The 24,875-nt window shown below is 38.2% G+C and overlaps 15 non-coding genes across 15 annotated transcripts; all 15 read right to left on the bottom strand.

The window, feature by feature from the left end:
* Positions 1–464: 464 nt before the first annotated feature.
* LOC135157387 (5S ribosomal RNA) lies at positions 465–583 on the bottom strand. The gene has a single exon (XR_010296381.1). It is a non-coding gene; the product is annotated as a 5S ribosomal RNA (ribosomal RNA).
* Positions 584–1,050: 467 nt separating this feature from the next.
* Positions 1,051–1,169, bottom strand: LOC135157386 (5S ribosomal RNA). Its single transcript, XR_010296380.1, has one exon. It is a non-coding gene; the product is annotated as a 5S ribosomal RNA (ribosomal RNA).
* A 467-nt stretch (positions 1,170–1,636) lies between these two features.
* On the bottom strand, positions 1,637–1,755 carry LOC135157385 (5S ribosomal RNA). Its single transcript, XR_010296379.1, has one exon. It is a non-coding gene; the product is annotated as a 5S ribosomal RNA (ribosomal RNA).
* Positions 1,756–2,222: 467 nt separating this feature from the next.
* LOC135157384 (5S ribosomal RNA) lies at positions 2,223–2,341 on the bottom strand. Its single transcript, XR_010296378.1, has one exon. It is a non-coding gene; the product is annotated as a 5S ribosomal RNA (ribosomal RNA).
* A 467-nt stretch (positions 2,342–2,808) lies between these two features.
* On the bottom strand, positions 2,809–2,927 carry LOC135157383 (5S ribosomal RNA). Its single transcript, XR_010296377.1, has one exon. It is a non-coding gene; the product is annotated as a 5S ribosomal RNA (ribosomal RNA).
* A 467-nt stretch (positions 2,928–3,394) lies between these two features.
* Positions 3,395–3,513, bottom strand: LOC135157382 (5S ribosomal RNA). Its single transcript, XR_010296376.1, has one exon. It is a non-coding gene; the product is annotated as a 5S ribosomal RNA (ribosomal RNA).
* Positions 3,514–3,980: 467 nt separating this feature from the next.
* On the bottom strand, positions 3,981–4,099 carry LOC135157381 (5S ribosomal RNA). The gene has a single exon (XR_010296375.1). It is a non-coding gene; the product is annotated as a 5S ribosomal RNA (ribosomal RNA).
* Positions 4,100–4,566: 467 nt separating this feature from the next.
* Positions 4,567–4,685, bottom strand: LOC135157380 (5S ribosomal RNA). The gene has a single exon (XR_010296374.1). It is a non-coding gene; the product is annotated as a 5S ribosomal RNA (ribosomal RNA).
* Positions 4,686–5,152: 467 nt separating this feature from the next.
* LOC135157379 (5S ribosomal RNA) lies at positions 5,153–5,271 on the bottom strand. Its single transcript, XR_010296373.1, has one exon. It is a non-coding gene; the product is annotated as a 5S ribosomal RNA (ribosomal RNA).
* A 467-nt stretch (positions 5,272–5,738) lies between these two features.
* On the bottom strand, positions 5,739–5,857 carry LOC135157378 (5S ribosomal RNA). Its single transcript, XR_010296372.1, has one exon. It is a non-coding gene; the product is annotated as a 5S ribosomal RNA (ribosomal RNA).
* Positions 5,858–6,324: 467 nt separating this feature from the next.
* On the bottom strand, positions 6,325–6,443 carry LOC135157377 (5S ribosomal RNA). The gene has a single exon (XR_010296371.1). It is a non-coding gene; the product is annotated as a 5S ribosomal RNA (ribosomal RNA).
* A 467-nt stretch (positions 6,444–6,910) lies between these two features.
* On the bottom strand, positions 6,911–7,029 carry LOC135157376 (5S ribosomal RNA). The gene has a single exon (XR_010296370.1). It is a non-coding gene; the product is annotated as a 5S ribosomal RNA (ribosomal RNA).
* A 467-nt stretch (positions 7,030–7,496) lies between these two features.
* On the bottom strand, positions 7,497–7,615 carry LOC135157413 (5S ribosomal RNA). Its single transcript, XR_010296407.1, has one exon. It is a non-coding gene; the product is annotated as a 5S ribosomal RNA (ribosomal RNA).
* A 467-nt stretch (positions 7,616–8,082) lies between these two features.
* On the bottom strand, positions 8,083–8,201 carry LOC135157407 (5S ribosomal RNA). Its single transcript, XR_010296401.1, has one exon. It is a non-coding gene; the product is annotated as a 5S ribosomal RNA (ribosomal RNA).
* A 467-nt stretch (positions 8,202–8,668) lies between these two features.
* LOC135157396 (5S ribosomal RNA) lies at positions 8,669–8,787 on the bottom strand. Its single transcript, XR_010296390.1, has one exon. It is a non-coding gene; the product is annotated as a 5S ribosomal RNA (ribosomal RNA).
* Between the last annotated feature and the right edge of the window lie 16,088 nt (positions 8,788–24,875).

Genomic DNA, 24,875 nt, shown 5'->3' with positions numbered 1-24,875 from the left:
TGCTCCATCAAAGTCAAGCTATTTGAAGGGATACTATGACGTCATCATCTATTTAATCCCTGTCAGTAATAATATTGGTTTCTTGATGTCTTCAGTCATTCCACCGATCTTTCATTGGGTTTGTTTCAGTTTCCATCGGATGCCTACCTACGAGAATTTTGAGATATTGTCGTGTTTTTTTTCTTGGATGCGCACCTGTGTGTGACGCAACAATTCACATGATGGTGTAGGCCTTGAACTGCGCGCCTCGTCTCTTGGAGACCCTGTGCTTGCAAACAAACGACTTTCCTCATTGCCTTGAATGTCGGACATCAAGCGAAAAGTTTATTCCTGCTCTATTAAAAAGGGTGACGAAGGAGACGAAAAAGACAACAAAAAGAGACAAAAGTGATACTATAAGGAAAACAAATACCAACGACTTAAAATGTAAAAATGAATAAAGGGGCATTTCATGAAGCAAAAAATGCCTACAACACCCGGTATTCCCAGGCGGTCTCCCATCCAAGTACTAACCGAGCCCTATGCTGCTTGACTTCGGTGATCGGACGAGAACCGGTATATTCAGCATGGTATGGTCGTAGGCTCTTGCTCCATCAAAGTCAAGCTATTTGAAGGGATACTATGACGTCATCATCTATTTAATCCCTGTCAGTAATAATATTGGTTTCTTGATGTCTTCAGTCATTCCACCGATCTTTCATTGGGTTTGTTTCAGTTTCCATCGGATGCCTACCTACGAGAATTTTGAGATATTGTCGTGTTTTTTTTCTTGGATGCGCACCTGTGTGTGACGCAACAATTCACATGATGGTGTAGGCCTTGAACTGCGCGCCTCGTCTCTTGGAGACCCTGTGCTTGCAAACAAACGACTTTCCTCATTGCCTTGAATGTCGGACATCAAGCGAAAAGTTTATTCCTGCTCTATTAAAAAGGGTGACGAAGGAGACGAAAAAGACAACAAAAAGAGACAAAAGTGATACTATAAGGAAAACAAATACCAACGACTTAAAATGTAAAAATGAATAAAGGGGCATTTCATGAAGCAAAAAATGCCTACAACACCCGGTATTCCCAGGCGGTCTCCCATCCAAGTACTAACCGAGCCCTATGCTGCTTGACTTCGGTGATCGGACGAGAACCGGTATATTCAGCATGGTATGGTCGTAGGCTCTTGCTCCATCAAAGTCAAGCTATTTGAAGGGATACTATGACGTCATCATCTATTTAATCCCTGTCAGTAATAATATTGGTTTCTTGATGTCTTCAGTCATTCCACCGATCTTTCATTGGGTTTGTTTCAGTTTCCATCGGATGCCTACCTACGAGAATTTTGAGATATTGTCGTGTTTTTTTTCTTGGATGCGCACCTGTGTGTGACGCAACAATTCACATGATGGTGTAGGCCTTGAACTGCGCGCCTCGTCTCTTGGAGACCCTGTGCTTGCAAACAAACGACTTTCCTCATTGCCTTGAATGTCGGACATCAAGCGAAAAGTTTATTCCTGCTCTATTAAAAAGGGTGACGAAGGAGACGAAAAAGACAACAAAAAGAGACAAAAGTGATACTATAAGGAAAACAAATACCAACGACTTAAAATGTAAAAATGAATAAAGGGGCATTTCATGAAGCAAAAAATGCCTACAACACCCGGTATTCCCAGGCGGTCTCCCATCCAAGTACTAACCGAGCCCTATGCTGCTTGACTTCGGTGATCGGACGAGAACCGGTATATTCAGCATGGTATGGTCGTAGGCTCTTGCTCCATCAAAGTCAAGCTATTTGAAGGGATACTATGACGTCATCATCTATTTAATCCCTGTCAGTAATAATATTGGTTTCTTGATGTCTTCAGTCATTCCACCGATCTTTCATTGGGTTTGTTTCAGTTTCCATCGGATGCCTACCTACGAGAATTTTGAGATATTGTCGTGTTTTTTTTCTTGGATGCGCACCTGTGTGTGACGCAACAATTCACATGATGGTGTAGGCCTTGAACTGCGCGCCTCGTCTCTTGGAGACCCTGTGCTTGCAAACAAACGACTTTCCTCATTGCCTTGAATGTCGGACATCAAGCGAAAAGTTTATTCCTGCTCTATTAAAAAGGGTGACGAAGGAGACGAAAAAGACAACAAAAAGAGACAAAAGTGATACTATAAGGAAAACAAATACCAACGACTTAAAATGTAAAAATGAATAAAGGGGCATTTCATGAAGCAAAAAATGCCTACAACACCCGGTATTCCCAGGCGGTCTCCCATCCAAGTACTAACCGAGCCCTATGCTGCTTGACTTCGGTGATCGGACGAGAACCGGTATATTCAGCATGGTATGGTCGTAGGCTCTTGCTCCATCAAAGTCAAGCTATTTGAAGGGATACTATGACGTCATCATCTATTTAATCCCTGTCAGTAATAATATTGGTTTCTTGATGTCTTCAGTCATTCCACCGATCTTTCATTGGGTTTGTTTCAGTTTCCATCGGATGCCTACCTACGAGAATTTTGAGATATTGTCGTGTTTTTTTTCTTGGATGCGCACCTGTGTGTGACGCAACAATTCACATGATGGTGTAGGCCTTGAACTGCGCGCCTCGTCTCTTGGAGACCCTGTGCTTGCAAACAAACGACTTTCCTCATTGCCTTGAATGTCGGACATCAAGCGAAAAGTTTATTCCTGCTCTATTAAAAAGGGTGACGAAGGAGACGAAAAAGACAACAAAAAGAGACAAAAGTGATACTATAAGGAAAACAAATACCAACGACTTAAAATGTAAAAATGAATAAAGGGGCATTTCATGAAGCAAAAAATGCCTACAACACCCGGTATTCCCAGGCGGTCTCCCATCCAAGTACTAACCGAGCCCTATGCTGCTTGACTTCGGTGATCGGACGAGAACCGGTATATTCAGCATGGTATGGTCGTAGGCTCTTGCTCCATCAAAGTCAAGCTATTTGAAGGGATACTATGACGTCATCATCTATTTAATCCCTGTCAGTAATAATATTGGTTTCTTGATGTCTTCAGTCATTCCACCGATCTTTCATTGGGTTTGTTTCAGTTTCCATCGGATGCCTACCTACGAGAATTTTGAGATATTGTCGTGTTTTTTTTCTTGGATGCGCACCTGTGTGTGACGCAACAATTCACATGATGGTGTAGGCCTTGAACTGCGCGCCTCGTCTCTTGGAGACCCTGTGCTTGCAAACAAACGACTTTCCTCATTGCCTTGAATGTCGGACATCAAGCGAAAAGTTTATTCCTGCTCTATTAAAAAGGGTGACGAAGGAGACGAAAAAGACAACAAAAAGAGACAAAAGTGATACTATAAGGAAAACAAATACCAACGACTTAAAATGTAAAAATGAATAAAGGGGCATTTCATGAAGCAAAAAATGCCTACAACACCCGGTATTCCCAGGCGGTCTCCCATCCAAGTACTAACCGAGCCCTATGCTGCTTGACTTCGGTGATCGGACGAGAACCGGTATATTCAGCATGGTATGGTCGTAGGCTCTTGCTCCATCAAAGTCAAGCTATTTGAAGGGATACTATGACGTCATCATCTATTTAATCCCTGTCAGTAATAATATTGGTTTCTTGATGTCTTCAGTCATTCCACCGATCTTTCATTGGGTTTGTTTCAGTTTCCATCGGATGCCTACCTACGAGAATTTTGAGATATTGTCGTGTTTTTTTTCTTGGATGCGCACCTGTGTGTGACGCAACAATTCACATGATGGTGTAGGCCTTGAACTGCGCGCCTCGTCTCTTGGAGACCCTGTGCTTGCAAACAAACGACTTTCCTCATTGCCTTGAATGTCGGACATCAAGCGAAAAGTTTATTCCTGCTCTATTAAAAAGGGTGACGAAGGAGACGAAAAAGACAACAAAAAGAGACAAAAGTGATACTATAAGGAAAACAAATACCAACGACTTAAAATGTAAAAATGAATAAAGGGGCATTTCATGAAGCAAAAAATGCCTACAACACCCGGTATTCCCAGGCGGTCTCCCATCCAAGTACTAACCGAGCCCTATGCTGCTTGACTTCGGTGATCGGACGAGAACCGGTATATTCAGCATGGTATGGTCGTAGGCTCTTGCTCCATCAAAGTCAAGCTATTTGAAGGGATACTATGACGTCATCATCTATTTAATCCCTGTCAGTAATAATATTGGTTTCTTGATGTCTTCAGTCATTCCACCGATCTTTCATTGGGTTTGTTTCAGTTTCCATCGGATGCCTACCTACGAGAATTTTGAGATATTGTCGTGTTTTTTTTCTTGGATGCGCACCTGTGTGTGACGCAACAATTCACATGATGGTGTAGGCCTTGAACTGCGCGCCTCGTCTCTTGGAGACCCTGTGCTTGCAAACAAACGACTTTCCTCATTGCCTTGAATGTCGGACATCAAGCGAAAAGTTTATTCCTGCTCTATTAAAAAGGGTGACGAAGGAGACGAAAAAGACAACAAAAAGAGACAAAAGTGATACTATAAGGAAAACAAATACCAACGACTTAAAATGTAAAAATGAATAAAGGGGCATTTCATGAAGCAAAAAATGCCTACAACACCCGGTATTCCCAGGCGGTCTCCCATCCAAGTACTAACCGAGCCCTATGCTGCTTGACTTCGGTGATCGGACGAGAACCGGTATATTCAGCATGGTATGGTCGTAGGCTCTTGCTCCATCAAAGTCAAGCTATTTGAAGGGATACTATGACGTCATCATCTATTTAATCCCTGTCAGTAATAATATTGGTTTCTTGATGTCTTCAGTCATTCCACCGATCTTTCATTGGGTTTGTTTCAGTTTCCATCGGATGCCTACCTACGAGAATTTTGAGATATTGTCGTGTTTTTTTTCTTGGATGCGCACCTGTGTGTGACGCAACAATTCACATGATGGTGTAGGCCTTGAACTGCGCGCCTCGTCTCTTGGAGACCCTGTGCTTGCAAACAAACGACTTTCCTCATTGCCTTGAATGTCGGACATCAAGCGAAAAGTTTATTCCTGCTCTATTAAAAAGGGTGACGAAGGAGACGAAAAAGACAACAAAAAGAGACAAAAGTGATACTATAAGGAAAACAAATACCAACGACTTAAAATGTAAAAATGAATAAAGGGGCATTTCATGAAGCAAAAAATGCCTACAACACCCGGTATTCCCAGGCGGTCTCCCATCCAAGTACTAACCGAGCCCTATGCTGCTTGACTTCGGTGATCGGACGAGAACCGGTATATTCAGCATGGTATGGTCGTAGGCTCTTGCTCCATCAAAGTCAAGCTATTTGAAGGGATACTATGACGTCATCATCTATTTAATCCCTGTCAGTAATAATATTGGTTTCTTGATGTCTTCAGTCATTCCACCGATCTTTCATTGGGTTTGTTTCAGTTTCCATCGGATGCCTACCTACGAGAATTTTGAGATATTGTCGTGTTTTTTTTCTTGGATGCGCACCTGTGTGTGACGCAACAATTCACATGATGGTGTAGGCCTTGAACTGCGCGCCTCGTCTCTTGGAGACCCTGTGCTTGCAAACAAACGACTTTCCTCATTGCCTTGAATGTCGGACATCAAGCGAAAAGTTTATTCCTGCTCTATTAAAAAGGGTGACGAAGGAGACGAAAAAGACAACAAAAAGAGACAAAAGTGATACTATAAGGAAAACAAATACCAACGACTTAAAATGTAAAAATGAATAAAGGGGCATTTCATGAAGCAAAAAATGCCTACAACACCCGGTATTCCCAGGCGGTCTCCCATCCAAGTACTAACCGAGCCCTATGCTGCTTGACTTCGGTGATCGGACGAGAACCGGTATATTCAGCATGGTATGGTCGTAGGCTCTTGCTCCATCAAAGTCAAGCTATTTGAAGGGATACTATGACGTCATCATCTATTTAATCCCTGTCAGTAATAATATTGGTTTCTTGATGTCTTCAGTCATTCCACCGATCTTTCATTGGGTTTGTTTCAGTTTCCATCGGATGCCTACCTACGAGAATTTTGAGATATTGTCGTGTTTTTTTTCTTGGATGCGCACCTGTGTGTGACGCAACAATTCACATGATGGTGTAGGCCTTGAACTGCGCGCCTCGTCTCTTGGAGACCCTGTGCTTGCAAACAAACGACTTTCCTCATTGCCTTGAATGTCGGACATCAAGCGAAAAGTTTATTCCTGCTCTATTAAAAAGGGTGACGAAGGAGACGAAAAAGACAACAAAAAGAGACAAAAGTGATACTATAAGGAAAACAAATACCAACGACTTAAAATGTAAAAATGAATAAAGGGGCATTTCATGAAGCAAAAAATGCCTACAACACCCGGTATTCCCAGGCGGTCTCCCATCCAAGTACTAACCGAGCCCTATGCTGCTTGACTTCGGTGATCGGACGAGAACCGGTATATTCAGCATGGTATGGTCGTAGGCTCTTGCTCCATCAAAGTCAAGCTATTTGAAGGGATACTATGACGTCATCATCTATTTAATCCCTGTCAGTAATAATATTGGTTTCTTGATGTCTTCAGTCATTCCACCGATCTTTCATTGGGTTTGTTTCAGTTTCCATCGGATGCCTACCTACGAGAATTTTGAGATATTGTCGTGTTTTTTTTCTTGGATGCGCACCTGTGTGTGACGCAACAATTCACATGATGGTGTAGGCCTTGAACTGCGCGCCTCGTCTCTTGGAGACCCTGTGCTTGCAAACAAACGACTTTCCTCATTGCCTTGAATGTCGGACATCAAGCGAAAAGTTTATTCCTGCTCTATTAAAAAGGGTGACGAAGGAGACGAAAAAGACAACAAAAAGAGACAAAAGTGATACTATAAGGAAAACAAATACCAACGACTTAAAATGTAAAAATGAATAAAGGGGCATTTCATGAAGCAAAAAATGCCTACAACACCCGGTATTCCCAGGCGGTCTCCCATCCAAGTACTAACCGAGCCCTATGCTGCTTGACTTCGGTGATCGGACGAGAACCGGTATATTCAGCATGGTATGGTCGTAGGCTCTTGCTCCATCAAAGTCAAGCTATTTGAAGGGATACTATGACGTCATCATCTATTTAATCCCTGTCAGTAATAATATTGGTTTCTTGATGTCTTCAGTCATTCCACCGATCTTTCATTGGGTTTGTTTCAGTTTCCATCGGATGCCTACCTACGAGAATTTTGAGATATTGTCGTGTTTTTTTTCTTGGATGCGCACCTGTGTGTGACGCAACAATTCACATGATGGTGTAGGCCTTGAACTGCGCGCCTCGTCTCTTGGAGACCCTGTGCTTGCAAACAAACGACTTTCCTCATTGCCTTGAATGTCGGACATCAAGCGAAAAGTTTATTCCTGCTCTATTAAAAAGGGTGACGAAGGAGACGAAAAAGACAACAAAAAGAGACAAAAGTGATACTATAAGGAAAACAAATACCAACGACTTAAAATGTAAAAATGAATAAAGGGGCATTTCATGAAGCAAAAAATGCCTACAACACCCGGTATTCCCAGGCGGTCTCCCATCCAAGTACTAACCGAGCCCTATGCTGCTTGACTTCGGTGATCGGACGAGAACCGGTATATTCAGCATGGTATGGTCGTAGGCTCTTGCTCCATCAAAGTCAAGCTATTTGAAGGGATACTATGACGTCATCATCTATTTAATCCCTGTCAGTAATAATATTGGTTTCTTGATGTCTTCAGTCATTCCACCGATCTTTCATTGGGTTTGTTTCAGTTTCCATCGGATGCCTACCTACGAGAATTTTGAGATATTGTCGTGTTTTTTTTCTTGGATGCGCACCTGTGTGTGACGCAACAATTCACATGATGGTGTAGGCCTTGAACTGCGCGCCTCGTCTCTTGGAGACCCTGTGCTTGCAAACAAACGACTTTCCTCATTGCCTTGAATGTCGGACATCAAGCGAAAAGTTTATTCCTGCTCTATTAAAAAGGGTGACGAAGGAGACGAAAAAGACAACAAAAAGAGACAAAAGTGATACTATAAGGAAAACAAATACCAACGACTTAAAATGTAAAAATGAATAAAGGGGCATTTCATGAAGCAAAAAATGCCTACAACACCCGGTATTCCCAGGCGGTCTCCCATCCAAGTACTAACCGAGCCCTATGCTGCTTGACTTCGGTGATCGGACGAGAACCGGTATATTCAGCATGGTATGGTCGTAGGCTCTTGCTCCATCAAAGTCAAGCTATTTGAAGGGATACTATGACGTCATCATCTATTTAATCCCTGTCAGTAATAATATTGGTTTCTTGATGTCTTCAGTCATTCCACCGATCTTTCATTGGGTTTGTTTCAGTTTCCATCGGATGCCTACCTACGAGAATTTTGAGATATTGTCGTGTTTTTTTTCTTGGATGCGCACCTGTGTGTGACGCAACAATTCACATGATGGTGTAGGCCTTGAACTGCGCGCCTCGTCTCTTGGAGACCCTGTGCTTGCAAACAAACGACTTTCCTCATTGCCTTGAATGTCGGACATCAAGCGAAAAGTTTATTCCTGCTCTATTAAAAAGGGTGACGAAGGAGACGAAAAAGACAACAAAAAGAGACAAAAGTGATACTATAAGGAAAACAAATACCAACGACTTAAAATGTAAAAATGAATAAAGGGGCATTTCATGAAGCAAAAAATGCCTACAACACCCGGTATTCCCAGGCGGTCTCCCATCCAAGTACTAACCGAGCCCTATGCTGCTTGACTTCGGTGATCGGACGAGAACCGGTATATTCAGCATGGTATGGTCGTAGGCTCTTGCTCCATCAAAGTCAAGCTATTTGAAGGGATACTATGACGTCATCATCTATTTAATCCCTGTCAGTAATAATATTGGTTTCTTGATGTCTTCAGTCATTCCACCGATCTTTCATTGGGTTTGTTTCAGTTTCCATCGGATGCCTACCTACGAGAATTTTGAGATATTGTCGTGTTTTTTTTCTTGGATGCGCACCTGTGTGTGACGCAACAATTCACATGATGGTGTAGGCCTTGAACTGCGCGCCTCGTCTCTTGGAGACCCTGTGCTTGCAAACAAACGACTTTCCTCATTGCCTTGAATGTCGGACATCAAGCGAAAAGTTTATTCCTGCTCTATTAAAAAGGGTGACGAAGGAGACGAAAAAGACAACAAAAAGAGACAAAAGTGATACTATAAGGAAAACAAATACCAACGACTTAAAATGTAAAAATGAATAAAGGGGCATTTCATGAAGCAAAAAATGCCTACAACACCCGGTATTCCCAGGCGGTCTCCCATCCAAGTACTAACCGATATCGTTTCACAATAATGGTTATTTATTTTTTATCATTTTTACCGGTTTTTGCTGTGGGCCGAACTTTCCCTGCCAATTCAGTCTTCTCAGAATCCACGTTTGAACTTTAAAAACGTATGCCGCAGGATGGCAGCATTCTCATATGGCAGAGGGACGGTCCGTTGACGAAACGTGTATTCATTCCCATCATGCACTTTTGTTTGCGTGTCCTACCATTACATCATTTTTCATACGCCTGCCCGTGATGCATCACGAGTGATCGATATATAAAGTAAGTTGCCGAGTTTTTTAAGAGTTTCTACCTATGAATAATCGACGAGTCCTTTATTAAGCTCTCACACACAGAAATCTGATCTTACGTGTACGTAAGCTCCTAAAGTGAGCTAGAGAGGGAACTATTTTCGCGTGTTTTCATTTTCCCTAGGTTTTGTACACAGCCAACATAACAGCCTTTGGAAAATTTGAAAGTTGATGTTTAATTCATATATAATGACGTCAAAATGCACAAAATGCACTTTCATGATTGGCTAAAGCGCTAATGTTTTATTTATATCTCATGCACTAAACTTTTTTTTCAACCCACAATTAATTCCCTCTGATCTATGGCGAAGTGTCGTTCCTTTTGACTCTGCGAAATTCAAATTTCTGAAATATCAATACTAATTATCTGTTTTCAGAACTAGTGTTCGGAATCATGGATTATAAGTGAACTTCAGTTATGCAGAAAATCTTTGAAGGAACATCGACATCAAATTAATGGCATTACATACAAATAAAAGTAAGATAAGTTCAATATCGTGCTTTGATCTCATTTACAATTTTAATGTGTTTGCTTGGGTGTTGCAATCAAGGCCTTATGTGTAGTATACTACGTTAACCTCAGTAATTCCATTTCTTTCTCCTGATGCCAAATAAATCTGAGATCTGGTTGACACATTTTCTCAAAAAATATATTCAGTTTTTCGTAGTACTATATTGGTTAATTGGAATGCTTCATGTACATGTACGTCCTAATTAAATCTGTATTTTCAGTTTTATTGTCAAATATCAAGGGTAGATGTGGACTTGATCAGTAACAAAAAAGCTGTATCAAATCTAGGCCAAACATGGTCAAAGCGGTACCGGTATACAGCCTTTGATACCGCCGGTGCCAGTCGCCTGCGAAATTGCTGATGTAGGCCTAGTCATTGAGTGTGGGAATTCGTGTCAAACAAGCTTGAATTTGAAAGTTAGGCCTGAGCATATTCATTTTTGACACCGCTATTTCAACTTAATATTAATCAGTATAATTATCTGCATAAAAAAAAATTACTTTAACTTTAAGGAGCTATTAATTCCGAATGAGATATCAGTATACGGCCATGAAATGATTTTAGAGAGATGTTTAGTCTTATTTACTGCAAGCCCTAGGATAGGTCTACAGTAGATCTAGATTTCTAAAAATAAGATTTTGACCTTTTTTTCTAAAAAAAGGTTCTTAACATTGAATGATTCTTATTTTATAATCTTGGGCCAAACTGCTGAATTATTGTACCATGAGTGTGCAATCTTTATCATGGGAAGGGTTGAGAAAGTTTGATAGTGCCCCATTTTGAATGAAAATAAGCAGAGACATGAGAGAGGGGCTGATCCAATTGATTTAAATTTTATTGTCCTCTTCACTTGACCATATTTGTGGTAAAATGCAAAAGGACTTTTAAACTTGCGAGCAAGCTAATATATATTTTTTTTTACCAAAATCAAACTTTTTGGCCCGAATTCACAAAGATGGATTTTGCAAAAACCATGTTTTCAACCGTGGGTTTTACTGATTTTGCGATTCACAAAGGTAGTTTAAAATGTAACCATGGTTTTCCCCGAGGTTTTTCGGCATGATTTTGAGTCAACTGTTTCAGGTGGTTTCAAACCGTGGGTTTTGCAAAAACCATGGTTTTTAGGCACATTGACGAATCACAGAACGGTTTTTCGGTACATTGCTGAGCTGATATGGAGAGAGACGACGATACATAGTTTTGCACGAAAAGAAAAGAAGCGAAGCGTCTAATAACGGTATTTTCCGAGCTGTGAGAACATCGTGAGTAATTAACCATTTTATAGCGACGATTAATATTTTTTCTACGTCTGCATTTATTTGTTTGTTAAGAAATATTATAATTAATGCTGTAAATGCATGCAGAGTTAGGAACGGAACGGTGGACTCGGGATGGGAAAAGCATTATCGCACGCAAGTTATTTTCTAGTCCCACGCGTGTAGTTGTGTGTCCTGTCAAAAGATAATGAGGAGCTCTCCGACCGCTCAGCTGATAAAGCTCAGCTCAGGAGAATGCAGCTGCAGGACCTCCGACCATACCATGATCTCATCTTGCTGCATAGCGATAACATGACAAAGCCGCCTAAGTATAGTCAGACTTTCAACCACAATTGTGCAAAATTCAAGAAAATTTTATTCTTAAATTATACCTTGATATGATTTCATTTAGTATAAATCCCTGCACAATTAACTAAACAGCATCAATATAATAAATTAATAAATTGGGTCAATTCAGTGATGGGAAAACACTTCCTAACTGTGTCGAGTCATGCTAGTGTAGATCCTGTCTCCAATAGAAGTGATCACAAAAAATATTTTTCAAAATTCACTTGTTCAGATCTGGAGAAATGTTGGAACTTGATCTAGCCTCGAAGACTCTGATGATATTTTGAGTTAACACTGTCTTTTCATCATGATGGAGCCGTAGCCCAAGTTAGACTTAGAATTAGACACGCGCTAGCCTAGGCCCTGCCCTAGGCTAGGTAGGGCAGGCCTGCCAAGGAAGGGCTGTGCAAATGGGTTAACAATGAATTTATTTAAGTTGTATACCTTTTTACCACCTAAACTAAAGCATATAAATACAATATTTATAGGGCCTAAATAATGAAAACATGACAAATGAGAGGTTTCTTACCAGACCAATCTGGTGGCCATTGCCAAATCTTACCATCCCTTGCTCACCCTGCGTAATACCATATGCTTGAATGAATCGCTTTGTTTATATGATGTAGCTACAATATGATTAGCTACGTTATGAAGCGCCATTCTGTAGAACAATTCATTGAATAAATTATTTTAACAAATGATATATGAATTTACATTTTGGTTGGAAATACTATCATTTAATCTGGCAGGTTTGAGAGATGTTGAATTATGTTTCATGTACAGTAGATATAAAAATAATTTCATGTAGATCTACCTGTACTTTGTTTATTTCCACAGTAAATTTTCGAATGGATGAAAACATCTTACAACATGCGTAGGCTGTTCTGAGAGACTAAGGAGGATTGTTAGAGAGGTATGTTCATTTTTTGTTGTTTCTATGTGGACTATTGTCTATTTTCTATTTTTTTTTCTTTGTCACGGTCTAGAAAAAAATTTATCGTAAAATTTGTTTCATGATAAAGAACCACTTATTTTGATCAATTTCAAACTTGGTTGATGTACACTTCTGACAGTGACTGAACTAATCTGAATTCTGTGTCACATAGTCAATGGTCATAGAGTGCATGCCTAAATGTCAAATATATAGATCCAGTAAAAAAATTCAAATTTATGAGAATGATGATGTGATTATGTTAGGGGCAAAATAAGGAATTTATAATTCAACTGACCAAATATACAGATTTAAAAGTTAGGCCTATAAATTTATACAGTATTCAGTAAAGGTATTTAAGAATACATGTACATACCGGTAGTTTTTTTTCCAATGTTGTTTAAATATTTTATTTTGCTTCTTACTCTAACTTAATAGGAATATGCCAACCAGAACTGCAATTAGGAATCATTGACAGGAGGAACCTTTGTGACTTGTACGAGGATGAAGCTTTCAAGTACAGTATTGCTTTTTAAAAGGGACCACACGCTACCTCATCATCATGCTTGAAGATGATCTGAGGGGGGATAAAGGGCCTAGTGATTGACTACCTTTGTTTCTTCAATAGACAATAGACAATTTACAATTCTGCGTTTGTATGCGGTAAGTATTTTTTTTTAAATAAGAAAGTTATGACATACACATCTCAAGACAAGCCTAGTGTATGCAAATATTAGTGATGTTGCTGTAAAAAGAAATATAACTCAATGTAAAAAGTGATAATAAATTTGGCAACTGCCTGTTTTTTATTCACAATTAAGTGAGCATATGATTTTTTTTTGAAAAAAAATTGCAAATAAATTCAGAAATGTAAATTAGAACTAGTTTTGTCATCAATTGTTGATAGATTCTTCCAAAATCCATACTTTACATTTAGGTTGTATTATTATCTTGGTTATTTGAAAAAAAAAAGTATTGCATCTGCTTTGCTCAATGTATGTTTGTCACACAAATGCTTATGGGGTTGGGAAAGGTGTAGCCTTTAGACCAGTAAAGTAATGTTAAACTGATATTTTGATAACCGACTGTGAGGAAAAGGTATATACTTATTTATATATTTTTTTTCAATGTCATCCTTGATTCCTCCTCACATACGGGTTACCAATATCTCTGAAAGTGAATATGCGTGTTGGCATTATGAATAGAAAAAGTACTAATATTCTTTTTCTTATTTTACCCCAAAACATTACATCCTCTCCTGTAACACCCATGCAATTTCCTTTACATTTATTATATCATTTTGCTGATGTAATGTGATGCTTTTATTAGTAAAAAAAAAGATTGACGAATATTATTTATCGAATATCACAAAAATTGATTCCTTAATAAACATTTTGATTTGATATATACTTTCTGATCTTGATATTGATGATTTATTTATTCCATCAGTTCATATTTGGTGAAAGATGTGTGATCGTGATGTTATTGCTACCAAACTGTGTTGTGATGAAATGGCACAATTAGGTGATGGTAATGATGGTACTTCTATATGACTGAAATTTGATGGCGCTACTGATTGATGGATCTTATTTGCCAGGTATAATACAACGGTTATTAAGAAAAGAACATAAAAGTATCAAAATACCATGCATGGCAGGATAGCCCATGAAGGCCATTGCAACATGGCTTTCTGTGACATTTTGAGATCAGGCGCAGCAAAAGTAAATGTTCTTTATAATGAGATAAATGAGTTTGATTGAAAGGTGGGAAAGAAATAAGAATAATATGAGAGTAATTGTTTGCTCGCATGGTTATGTGGTGTGTGTGTGTGTGTGTGTGTGTGGAAGAGAGAGAGATGAGTGGGATGGATAGATAGATTTAGGGGACGGGCAGGTACTAAAATTTGATTTTGTTTGGAATTGACTATCATTAGAAAGCCTTTATGAGAGCTAATTCAACTGACCGTATGGAGGGGGGGGGGGGTTACTTGACTGTCTGGTTGCCCCCCCCCCCCCCCTAGAAAATTTTGTTTATTTTCTAAAAATGCATATAAGATTTGCACCAGATTGTTCATTTCAATTTCATAATGAATTCTAAATAAAAATTACCTTCTAAATGTTTTGCTCTCTTGCTCAAATATCTTTGATCATTTCAAGTATTTACCCCAACCCCTAAAAAATCAAATTATAGATATATAATCATGGCTATTGTGTGTAATGAAATTAATATGCAGTGATGAACAGAGCGAGCAGATCCCTAAGCCCTAAAACTTGTTATAAATTTAGTTATTTCTCTCTTTCTTTCTAATCTCCTCTCATTATCACTTTCTCCTCTTTTAGCTTTATCTTTCTTTTTTCCTATTTTCTTTTTCCCTCCTGCCCCTTCCTCCTTTTCTTTCTATTCATTTATCTGTTTTCTTCTCTTCCTCCCCCTTCCCCTCTCTTTTTCTTCTTTTCTACTTTCCTCCCTCCTTCTTTCTCATTTTTTTCTTCTCTTCCTGCCCCCTTTCCCTCTCTCATTTTTTCTCTTCTTTCTTCCTCTTATTTTATCTCTCTTTCTTCTCTTCCTCTCTCTCTCTTTCTTCTCTTCTTATCTTTCCCCTTTCCCTCTCTCATTTTTTCTCTTCTTTCTCCCTCTTATTTTCTCTCCCTTTCTTCTCTTCCTTCCCCCTCTTCCTCTCTCTTTTTTTCTTTTCTTTTCCCCCTCTTTCCTTTCTCTTTCCCTTGATTTTTATTCACATGATTACATTTATAATGAATTAACTTGTACAAAAATATTAATGAAAACGAAATGCAATTGTAGGAATTATGCAAAAAGGTCATGACCCGGTGTCTCTCCATCAGTTTGCATTTCTCATAATCAAACTTGAAATTTACTGTCAAGTATTGATGTTGCCCTTCTGAACATGCTCAAGGTTGCGATAAGATCAGGAGCGGATCCAGGATTTTCCAAAAGGGGGCACATTTTACGAGGAAAAATTTGACAAGCAAAAAAAAAAAAAAAAAAAGGTCTTCACTTTCAAAATCAAAGGGGGAGGGGGCACATTTCGGTTAAATGCATTTTCACATTACAAATTTTAATTGTGCCTCTTACGGGGGGCACGGGCCGGCTTTGCCCCCCCCCCCCAACAAGAATAAATAAATGAATTAACATTTGTGGCACAGTTTCATTAGTATATATGAAGACAAAAGTAAATGAAGATGTAACAGTCTATTGGGTGTAAAACTATAGTACAACTTCTTTAAGCATTGCAACTTTTCATAATATTCTAATTGCAATTGGTATACCTGTACAATATTATTTATTTGCTTGTATCGACTAAATTGATTCTGTTCTAACATAAAGACGTGGATGATAGCTTACAAACGTGCATGCTAAAGACAGTCTGAAACTTTTGGAGTTTCATAAAGGCTGCGATGCCACATTTAGCAAAGCAAGTTTTAATATCATTTTATGAAATCTCTCTTGCTCTTGGAAAAGTAAAAGGAAGACATTGCTCTGCGTGTTACATGTAACGAGGTTCTTGCATCCAAAGCCTAACCCCATTGGGAGCTGTTACGACACATTTTTGTAACACATTTGGGTAATTGCACATTTTGGTAAATTACCAAACTGTGCAACTTACCGCCCTTTCACGCGGTAAAAAAAAAATCGTAATTTGAATGATGATTCTGGTAAAAAAAAAAATAATAATAAGGCAAACGACGAATTTTTAGCACGAAAATCACGAACGCTAATCACAATCAGGAATTCAAATTCTACTCCGGAGGTGAATTCCACTCAAGTTTCATTCAAATTATGTTGCGAATTTTCCGTTTGAAAGATGATTTTACTAGTGTGGATTATAATTGAGCAAGGTTTTTTTTTTTTTTTTTTTTGTTATGTTTATTTTTTTTTTATAGGCCAAGTGCCTGATTTATATATTTTTTTGTGTTGTAAACAAACATATATATTTTCTTATTTAATACTATTTTGTAGTAAGACATGTTATTTTATATGCCAACGTCATCTGAACTTTTATATGTGATCCATTATATCATGAATGTTTTGTTATGTATATTTTTATGAAAAGGATCAATAAAACATGAATTACAAAAAAAAATAATTGAGCAAGGTGCCACTCGGAGAAGGAGAAATTTGTATATAGTGCTTCTACACCAGTTTTTTTTACGCTAAATATAAATAAATTAGGTAAACAGGCTGCATCCTGAAAATTAATCTGTGAGGGCGCTTTTTCAAAATGGCTGCCCAATTTTTAGAAAATTTGAATGTTCGTAAATAGATTTTGACATGAACATTCAATCGCCACAAAATTAGTGCTATATAAAAAAATAATAAATTTCCTACAATTCCTACAATCTATAGGGGATAAGTCGATCATTTTGGTAGGATTTTAAGTAGAAAACTGCGTGTTAGGTATTTTCTCAAAAATTGACAATTTTGGAAATACATAATTTTACATAATTCTAAGAAATATGAAGCAATTACCTTAAAATGGTCGGGAAAATGTTATTGATATACTATTATTATGAGGATATACTTACAACTCTGTATCATTCTTTTTAGCAAATTTATAAGGTATCAAACTTGAATACTCATATTTCAGAATATCGTTTTTTTATGCATTTCCGTTGAATAATACATGTATGTATACTATGTATTATGTAGAGTTAAAAATCCAGTGCAATTATATACCCCTTTTAACCACTTGGAGAGTTAAGAGTAGTATTTTCTCTATCAGCTACATACAAACTATTCTGGCACATGGAGGCATACCTCTCTCGGTGAGGGGGGGGGGTCGAAGTACCCCCCCCCCCTCGACTATATCATGTTGTATATTGCCTATTTATTGAAAAAAAATCGCTTTAGAGCACCCATTGAGGCAAATGGCATTTCTGCTATTAGTCCGGGTTATAATTGAGCAAGGTGCCACTTGGAGAAGGAGAAATTTTCATATAGTGCCTCTTAACCAGTTTTTTACGCTGAATATGAATATATGAGATAAACAGGCTGTATCCTGAAAATTAATCCGTGAGGGCGCTTTTTTCAAAATGGCTGCCAAATTTTCATAAAATTTGAATATTCGTACATAGATTTTGACATAAGCATCCAATTGCCATGAAGTCAGTGTCATATGAAAGCCAATTAAATTTCCTACAATTTGATACTATTTTTAGGGGATAAGTAGGTCATTTAGCCGAGATTTTAAGCAGAAAACTGCATTTTTTGTATTTTTTCCCAAAAATTGGAAATTTTGCAAATACATGATTTTACATAATTCTAAGAAAAATGAATTAATTACCTTGAAATGTTCCTGAAAACTGCATTAATATATTTTTATCACATGGATGACATTTCAACTCCGTATCATTATTCTAAGCAAATTTATAAGGTATCAAACTTGAATTCTTCAATATCAGAAATGTTGCTTTGTATGCATTTCCATAAACTAATACGTATAACATGTATAATACATGTATGTATAATGTATAGTTAAAACTTAAGTGCAATTATCTCCGCTAGTTAATCACTTGCAGAGTTAAGAGTAGGCTTTTCTCTATCAGCTACATAGAAGAAAATGTTGGCACATCGAAGCCTAACATTCTCATGGGGTGGGGGTGTCGAAGTCCCCCCCCCCCCCGTGGCTATATCATGTTGTTGTATTTATTGGAAAATCACTATTTTCTGAAGCACCCATTGAGGCAAAAGGCAATTTTGTTATACAGCACAGCCACTATAATAACTTTAAAACCACTTGGAGAGGAAAAGAGTAGGCTTTGTTCTACCAGCTACATCAAAATAAGTAGTACATCGAAGCCTACCTCTCTCGGTGGGGGAGGGGGGGTATGGAGGTCACCCCTCCCCCTTTTGCTTATTGCTAATTCATTTGGAAATTCACCATTTTGGACCCAACATTGAGGCAAAAAAGCGTTTGTGCATTATAGTACACCCCATTTTATTGATTTGAAAGAGTAGAGTTTGTTCTACCAGCTACATAAAATAAGCGCACGCACATCGAACCCTAGCCCTCTCAGGTGCTGTCAAAGTCACCCCCCCCCCTCCTCTATATCATGTAAATTGCTTATTTTATTGGATATTTCACCTATCTATTGAAAATTACACCATTTTAAATCACCAATTGAGGCAAAAGGGCATTTCTACTATACAGTGCGTATAGAAAAAATAACGGGACAGATTTGAAAAGTCAATAAAATTTCAAAGTTCAAATGCTATTAAAAAAAATTAGTTTCGTTCATGCTTGAGCGAACACGGAATGCCAAAATGGCATAAAATTATGGATATGATGATCGGACTAATTTTCAAATCATGTGGTCAAAATTCATTTTCAGATCTATTTATTTGCTTGAATTATTATGTTGTTTCTTTTAATATGCTCTCTGTTAGCTTTGAATATTCCTTCTTTAAGCTAAAACAATTTTGTTTCAATTGAATTATGGGAGAGCATGGATTTTTTTTAATTCAAATCATTTCATTGAGTGCTACAAAGGTTATGGTGCCTTTTGAACAGTGCCACACAAATGGGCGGGCGCTCGGGATGCCCCCCCCCCCCCCCTCAATTAAAAAAAAAATCATGACCAAGAAAAAGAGTGGACAGGAAATAAAAGGAAAGATAGAAAGTAAAATGTGTTATTTTCTGAATATTTTGTCAAAATCTATCACAAAATTTGATATTGTAATAAAAAAGTGGGAATATTTGCGTGCTCACTTCGCTCGCTCACAACTTTTTAATACATTTTACCCGATCTGCCATATCTAGCTCCTTCAAAATTGACTCAATACATAATTGTCATTGAAAGACATGAATCCCTTCCTGTGTTTACTGTCAAGCAAATAAACTTGGTCAAGGAATTAATGACCCCTTGAAAAAAAGATTCATGTCTTTTAAAGGTACATAACATAATTTGTTTCACATAATAAAAGGATTTGAATAATCACAAGTTTTCCCAATTAATAATTCAAATCTTCTTGCTTGGGTTGACAAAAAATCTTCTTTTCTCAGTTACTTATGAAGGAAAATTAAAAGGTAAGAGAAGTTTAAATGAAAAAACTAAATATCAATTAAATAAATAAATTTGTAAATGAAATTTGACAGCATAATTCGAAAATTGTGGCACAGATAATGAAAAGGTCAAGATGAAGTCTCCCGATTAGCAAGAAGTCTGATCATCATATTACTCATATTCTGCAATTCTGGCGCAAGCCTCTTTTTGAACCCCCAACAAAAACGTCCCGTGTTCGCTCAAGCATGAACAAAATTAATCTTTTTTAATTGCATTTCAAAGATAAGACCTTAGAGTATCTATTAACACCAAAATATAGACATCATTATTTGAAACAAAATTTGTATAGACTTTTCAAATCTGTCCCGTTTTTGTCTCACCTGCATAGCAGAGTGAGACTATAGGCGCCGCTTTTCCGACGGCGACGGCGGCGGCGGCGGCGGCGGCGGCGTCAACACCAAATCTTAACCTGAGGTTAAGTTTTTGAAATGACAGCATAACTTAGAAAGTATATGGACCTAGTTCATGAAACTTGGCCATAAAGTTAATCAAGTATTACTGAACATCCTGCTCGAGTTTCATGTCACATGATCAAGGTCAAAGGTCATTTAGGGTCAATGAACTTAGACCATGTTGGGGGAATCAACATCAAAATCTTAACCTAAGGTTAAGTTTTTGAAATGTCATCATAACTTAGAAAATATATGGACCTAGTTCATGAAACTTATACATAAGGTTAATCAAGTATCACTAAACATCCTGCATGAGTTTCACGTCACATGACCAAGGTCAAAGGTCATTTAGGGTCAATGAACTTTGGCCGAATTGGGGGTATCTGTTGAATTACCATCATAACTTTGAAAGTTTATGGATCTGATTCATGAAACTTGGACATAATAGTAATCAAGTATTACTGAACATCCTGTGCAAGTTTCAGGTCACATGATCAAGGTCAAAGGTCATGTAAGGTCAAAGAACTTTGGCCACGTCGGGGGTATTTGTTGAATTGCCATCATATCTCTATAAGTGTATTGGTCTAGTTCATAAAACGTGGAAATACGAGTAACCAAGTATCACTGAACATCTTGTGCGAGTTATAGTAGTTTTCAAAATCAGCACTGCTGCTATATTGAATCGCGTGATGCAGGTGAGACGGCCAGAGGCATTCCACTTGTTTGTTTATACGCACTGTATAGTACAGCCAATTTTAATTTATTGCAATGACTTGGATAGGAAAGAATAGACTTTGCTCTATCAGCTATATCAGCTATATATTAAGAAGTGCTGGCAAATAAAAGCCTACCCCCTCCGGGATGCAGTTGAAATCACCCCATCCCTTTCGCATTATTGCATATTTATTGAAGAAAAAAAAATCACCGTTTTGGAACCCCCATTGAGGCAAAAAGTCATTTCTGATTACAACTCTGCCTTTTTTACTACCTTGAAACCACTTGGAGAGGAAACAATCATGGCAATAGGCTTTGCTCTATCAGCTACATACAAAAATAAAAGCCTACTCCCTTCAGGGGACTGTCGAAATTACCCCCCCCCCCTCTTGAAATTCACCATTTTGGAGCCCCCATTGAGGCAAAAGGGTATTTCTGATATATAGTTCTGCATTTTTTCTCCCTTGAAACCACTTGGAGGGAAAAGAATAAAGGCTTTGCTTTAACAGCTACATATAAAGCATATCCCCATCAGAGGACTGTTGAAATCACCCCACCCCCTTTTCATTATTGCTTATTTATTGAAAATTCACCATTTTGGTGCCCCCATTGAGGCAAAAAGGCGGTTCTGATATATAGTTCTTCCACTTTTACTGCCTTGAAACCACTTAGGGAGGAAAGAATAGGTTTTGCGTTATCAGCCACATATAAAGAAGATAAAGAAGTGCTGGCAAATAAACTTAAAGCCTACCCCCTCCGGGAGGCTGTTGAAATCACCCCATCCCTTTTGAATTATTGCCTATTTATTGAAAAAAAATCACCGTTTTGAAACCCCCATTGAGGCAAAAAGTCATTTTCTGATTACAACTCTGCCTTTTTTACTACCTTGAAACCACTTGGAGAGGAAACAATCATGGCAATAGGCTTTGCTCTATCAGCTACATACAAAAATAAAAGCCTACTCCCTTCAGGGGACTGTCGAAATTACCCCCCCCCCCCTCTTGAAATTCACCATTTTGGAGCCCCCATTGAGGCAAAAGGGTATTTCTGATATATAGTTCTGCATTTTTTCTCCCTTGAAACCACTTGGAGGGAAAAGAATAAAGGCTTTGCTTTAACAGCTACATATAAAGCATATCCCCATCAGAGGACTGTTGAAATCACCCCACCCCCTTTTCATTATTGCTTATTTATTGAAAATTCACCATTTTGGTGCCCCCATTGAGACAAAAAGGCGGTTCTAATATATAGTTCTGCCACTATTACCACCTTGAAAGAGTAGGCTTTCCTCTATCAGCTATATAAAGAAGTGGCTCTACTATATACCAGAAACACCTTTTTGCCTCAATGGGGGCTCGAAAATTGCGAGTTTTTCAATGAATTGGCAAAAATCGTAAAAAAGGTGGGGTTACAGCTATAGTCCCTGAAGTGGGTCAGGCGTCGATATGGCAGCAATTCAACATATATAGCTGAAAGAGGAGAACCTACTCTTTGCTCTCCAAATGGTTTCAAGAAAATGAAATCGGGTTTTTTTATACAGCAGAAGTGCATACTGTCTCAATGGGGGCTCAAAATTGTGAATTTTCAAATAATTAGGCAATAATGCAAAAGGGGTGGAATGGTTTGACAGCCGCCCAGATGGGTAAGCTTCAATGTGCCAACACTTCTTTATAGGTAGCTGATAGAGCAAAGCATATTCTGTCCGCCTACTCTTTCAAGGCAGTAAAAGTGGCAGAACTATATACATGTATCAGAGATTCTTTTTTTACCTCAATGGGGGCTAAAAAATTTTGAATTTTCCAATAAATAGGCAATAATGCAAAGGGGAGAGGGGGTGATTTTGACAGCCCCCAGAAGGGGGTAGGCTTTTATTTGCCAACACATCTCTATAACTGATGGAGCAAAGCCTATTCCTTCCTCTCTAAGCGGTTTCAAGGCAATAAAAGTGGCAGAACTATATATCAGAGACGCCTTTTTGCTTCAATGGGCGCTCCACAATAGTGAATTTTCAACAAGTAGCCAAATACCGAAAATTAGTGAGGTAACTTTTATAGCCTGAAGGAGATAGGCTTCGATTTGCCAACACTTCTTTATATGGAGCTAATAGAGCAAAGCCTACTCTTTCCTCTCCAAGTCATTGCAAGTAAATAGAATTTGCTGTACTCTATAGTAGAAACGCCCTTTTGCTTTAATAGGTGATCCAAAATTGTGAATGTCCAATAGATAGTCAAATACCGAAAATTGGTAAGGTAAATTCTACAGCCCGCTGAACATTCTGAAGGGGAGAGGCTTCGATTTGCCAACACTTCTTTATATGGAGCTAATAGAGCAAAGCCTACTCTTTCCTCTCCAAGTCATTGCAAGTAAATAGACTTTGCTGTACTATATAGTAGAAACGCCCTTTTGCTTTAATAGGTGATCCAAAATTGTGAATGTCCAATAGATAGTCAAATACCGAAAATTGGTAAGGTAAATTCTACAGCCCGCTGAACATTCTGAAGGGGAGAGGCTTCGATTTGCCAACACTTCTTTATAGCTGATAGAGCAAAGTCTATACTCTTTCTTCTCCAAGTCATTGCAAGAAAATAAAATTGGCTGTACTATATGGTAGAAACGCGCTTTTGCCTCAATGGGTGATCCAAAATGGTGAAATATCCAATAAAATAAGCAATATACATGATATAGAGGGCGGGGGGGGGGAGGGGGTTGACTTAGACAGCCCCTGAGAGGGCTAGGGTTCGACGTGCCAGCGCTTATATATATGTAGCTGATAAACTCTACTCTATTCTACTCTTTCCTCTCTAAGTGGTTTCAAATCAATAAAATGGGGTGTACAACAAAGCACAAACGCTTTTTGGCCTGAATGTTGGGTCCAAAATTGTAAATTTTCAAATAAATTGGCAATATTAAGCAAAAGTTTCCCCCCCCCCCCCGAGAGGGGTAGGCTTCGATGTGCTACTTCTTTAGATGTATAGCTGATAGAACAAGCCTATTCTTTCCTCTCCAAGTGGTTTCAAAGCAATCAAAGTGACTGTACTGTATAGCAGAAATGCCTGTTTTTGCCTCCATGGGTGCTCCAAAAATATGTTATTTTTCTAACAAATAGGCAATATATAACAACATGATATAGCAAAGGGCATGGGGGGGTGACTTCGACACCCCCACCCCCATGAGAGGGTCAGGCCTTGATGTGCCAACATTTTTTTTTATGTAGCTGATAAAGAAAAGCCTACTCTTAACTCTCCAAGTGGTTAAAAAGCGGAGATAATTGCATTTAATATTTAACTACCGGTAAACATTATACATACATGCATTATACATGTTATACGTATTAGTCTATGGAAATGCATACAAAAAGCAACATTTATGATATTGAAGAATTCAAGTTTGATACCTTATAAATTTGCTTAGAAAACTGATACAGAGTTGAAATTTCATCCACATGATAATAATATATTAATACAGTTTTCAGGAACATTTCAAGGTAATTGATTTATTTTTCTTAGAATTATGTAAAATCATGTATTTGCAAAATTTTCAATTTTGGGGAAAAAAATACAAAAAATGCAGTTTTCTACTTGAAATCTCGGCTAAATGACCTACTTATCCTCTATAAATAGTACCAAATTGTATGAAATTTAATTGGCTTTCATATGACACTGACTTCATGGCAATTGGATGCTTATGTCAAAATCTATGTACGAATATTCAAATTTTATGAAAATTTGGCGGCCATTTTGAAAAAAGCGCCCTCACGGGTTAATTTTCAAGATACAGCCTGTTTATCTCATATATTCATATTCAGCGTAAAAAAATGGTCTAGAAGCACTATATGAAAATTTCTCCTTCTCCAAGTGGCACCTTGCTCAATTATAACCCGGACTATATACAGTATAGCCACTTAATTGCTTTAAACCACTTGAAGAGGAAAGAGCATGTTTTGTTCTACCAGATATTAATAAAAGAAGTGGCACATCAAAGCCTACTCTCTGGGGGGAGGGGCTGTCGAAGTCACACACCCTTTTCGCTTATA

The sequence above is a fragment of the Lytechinus pictus genome, chromosome 17, assembly GCF_037042905.1.
Source record: "Lytechinus pictus isolate F3 Inbred chromosome 17, Lp3.0, whole genome shotgun sequence".
Classification (NCBI taxonomy): Eukaryota; Metazoa; Echinodermata; class Echinoidea; order Temnopleuroida; family Toxopneustidae; genus Lytechinus; species Lytechinus pictus.
Note: the sequence above shows the minus strand (reverse complement) of the source record. Positions and strands in the feature narration are given on the sequence as shown.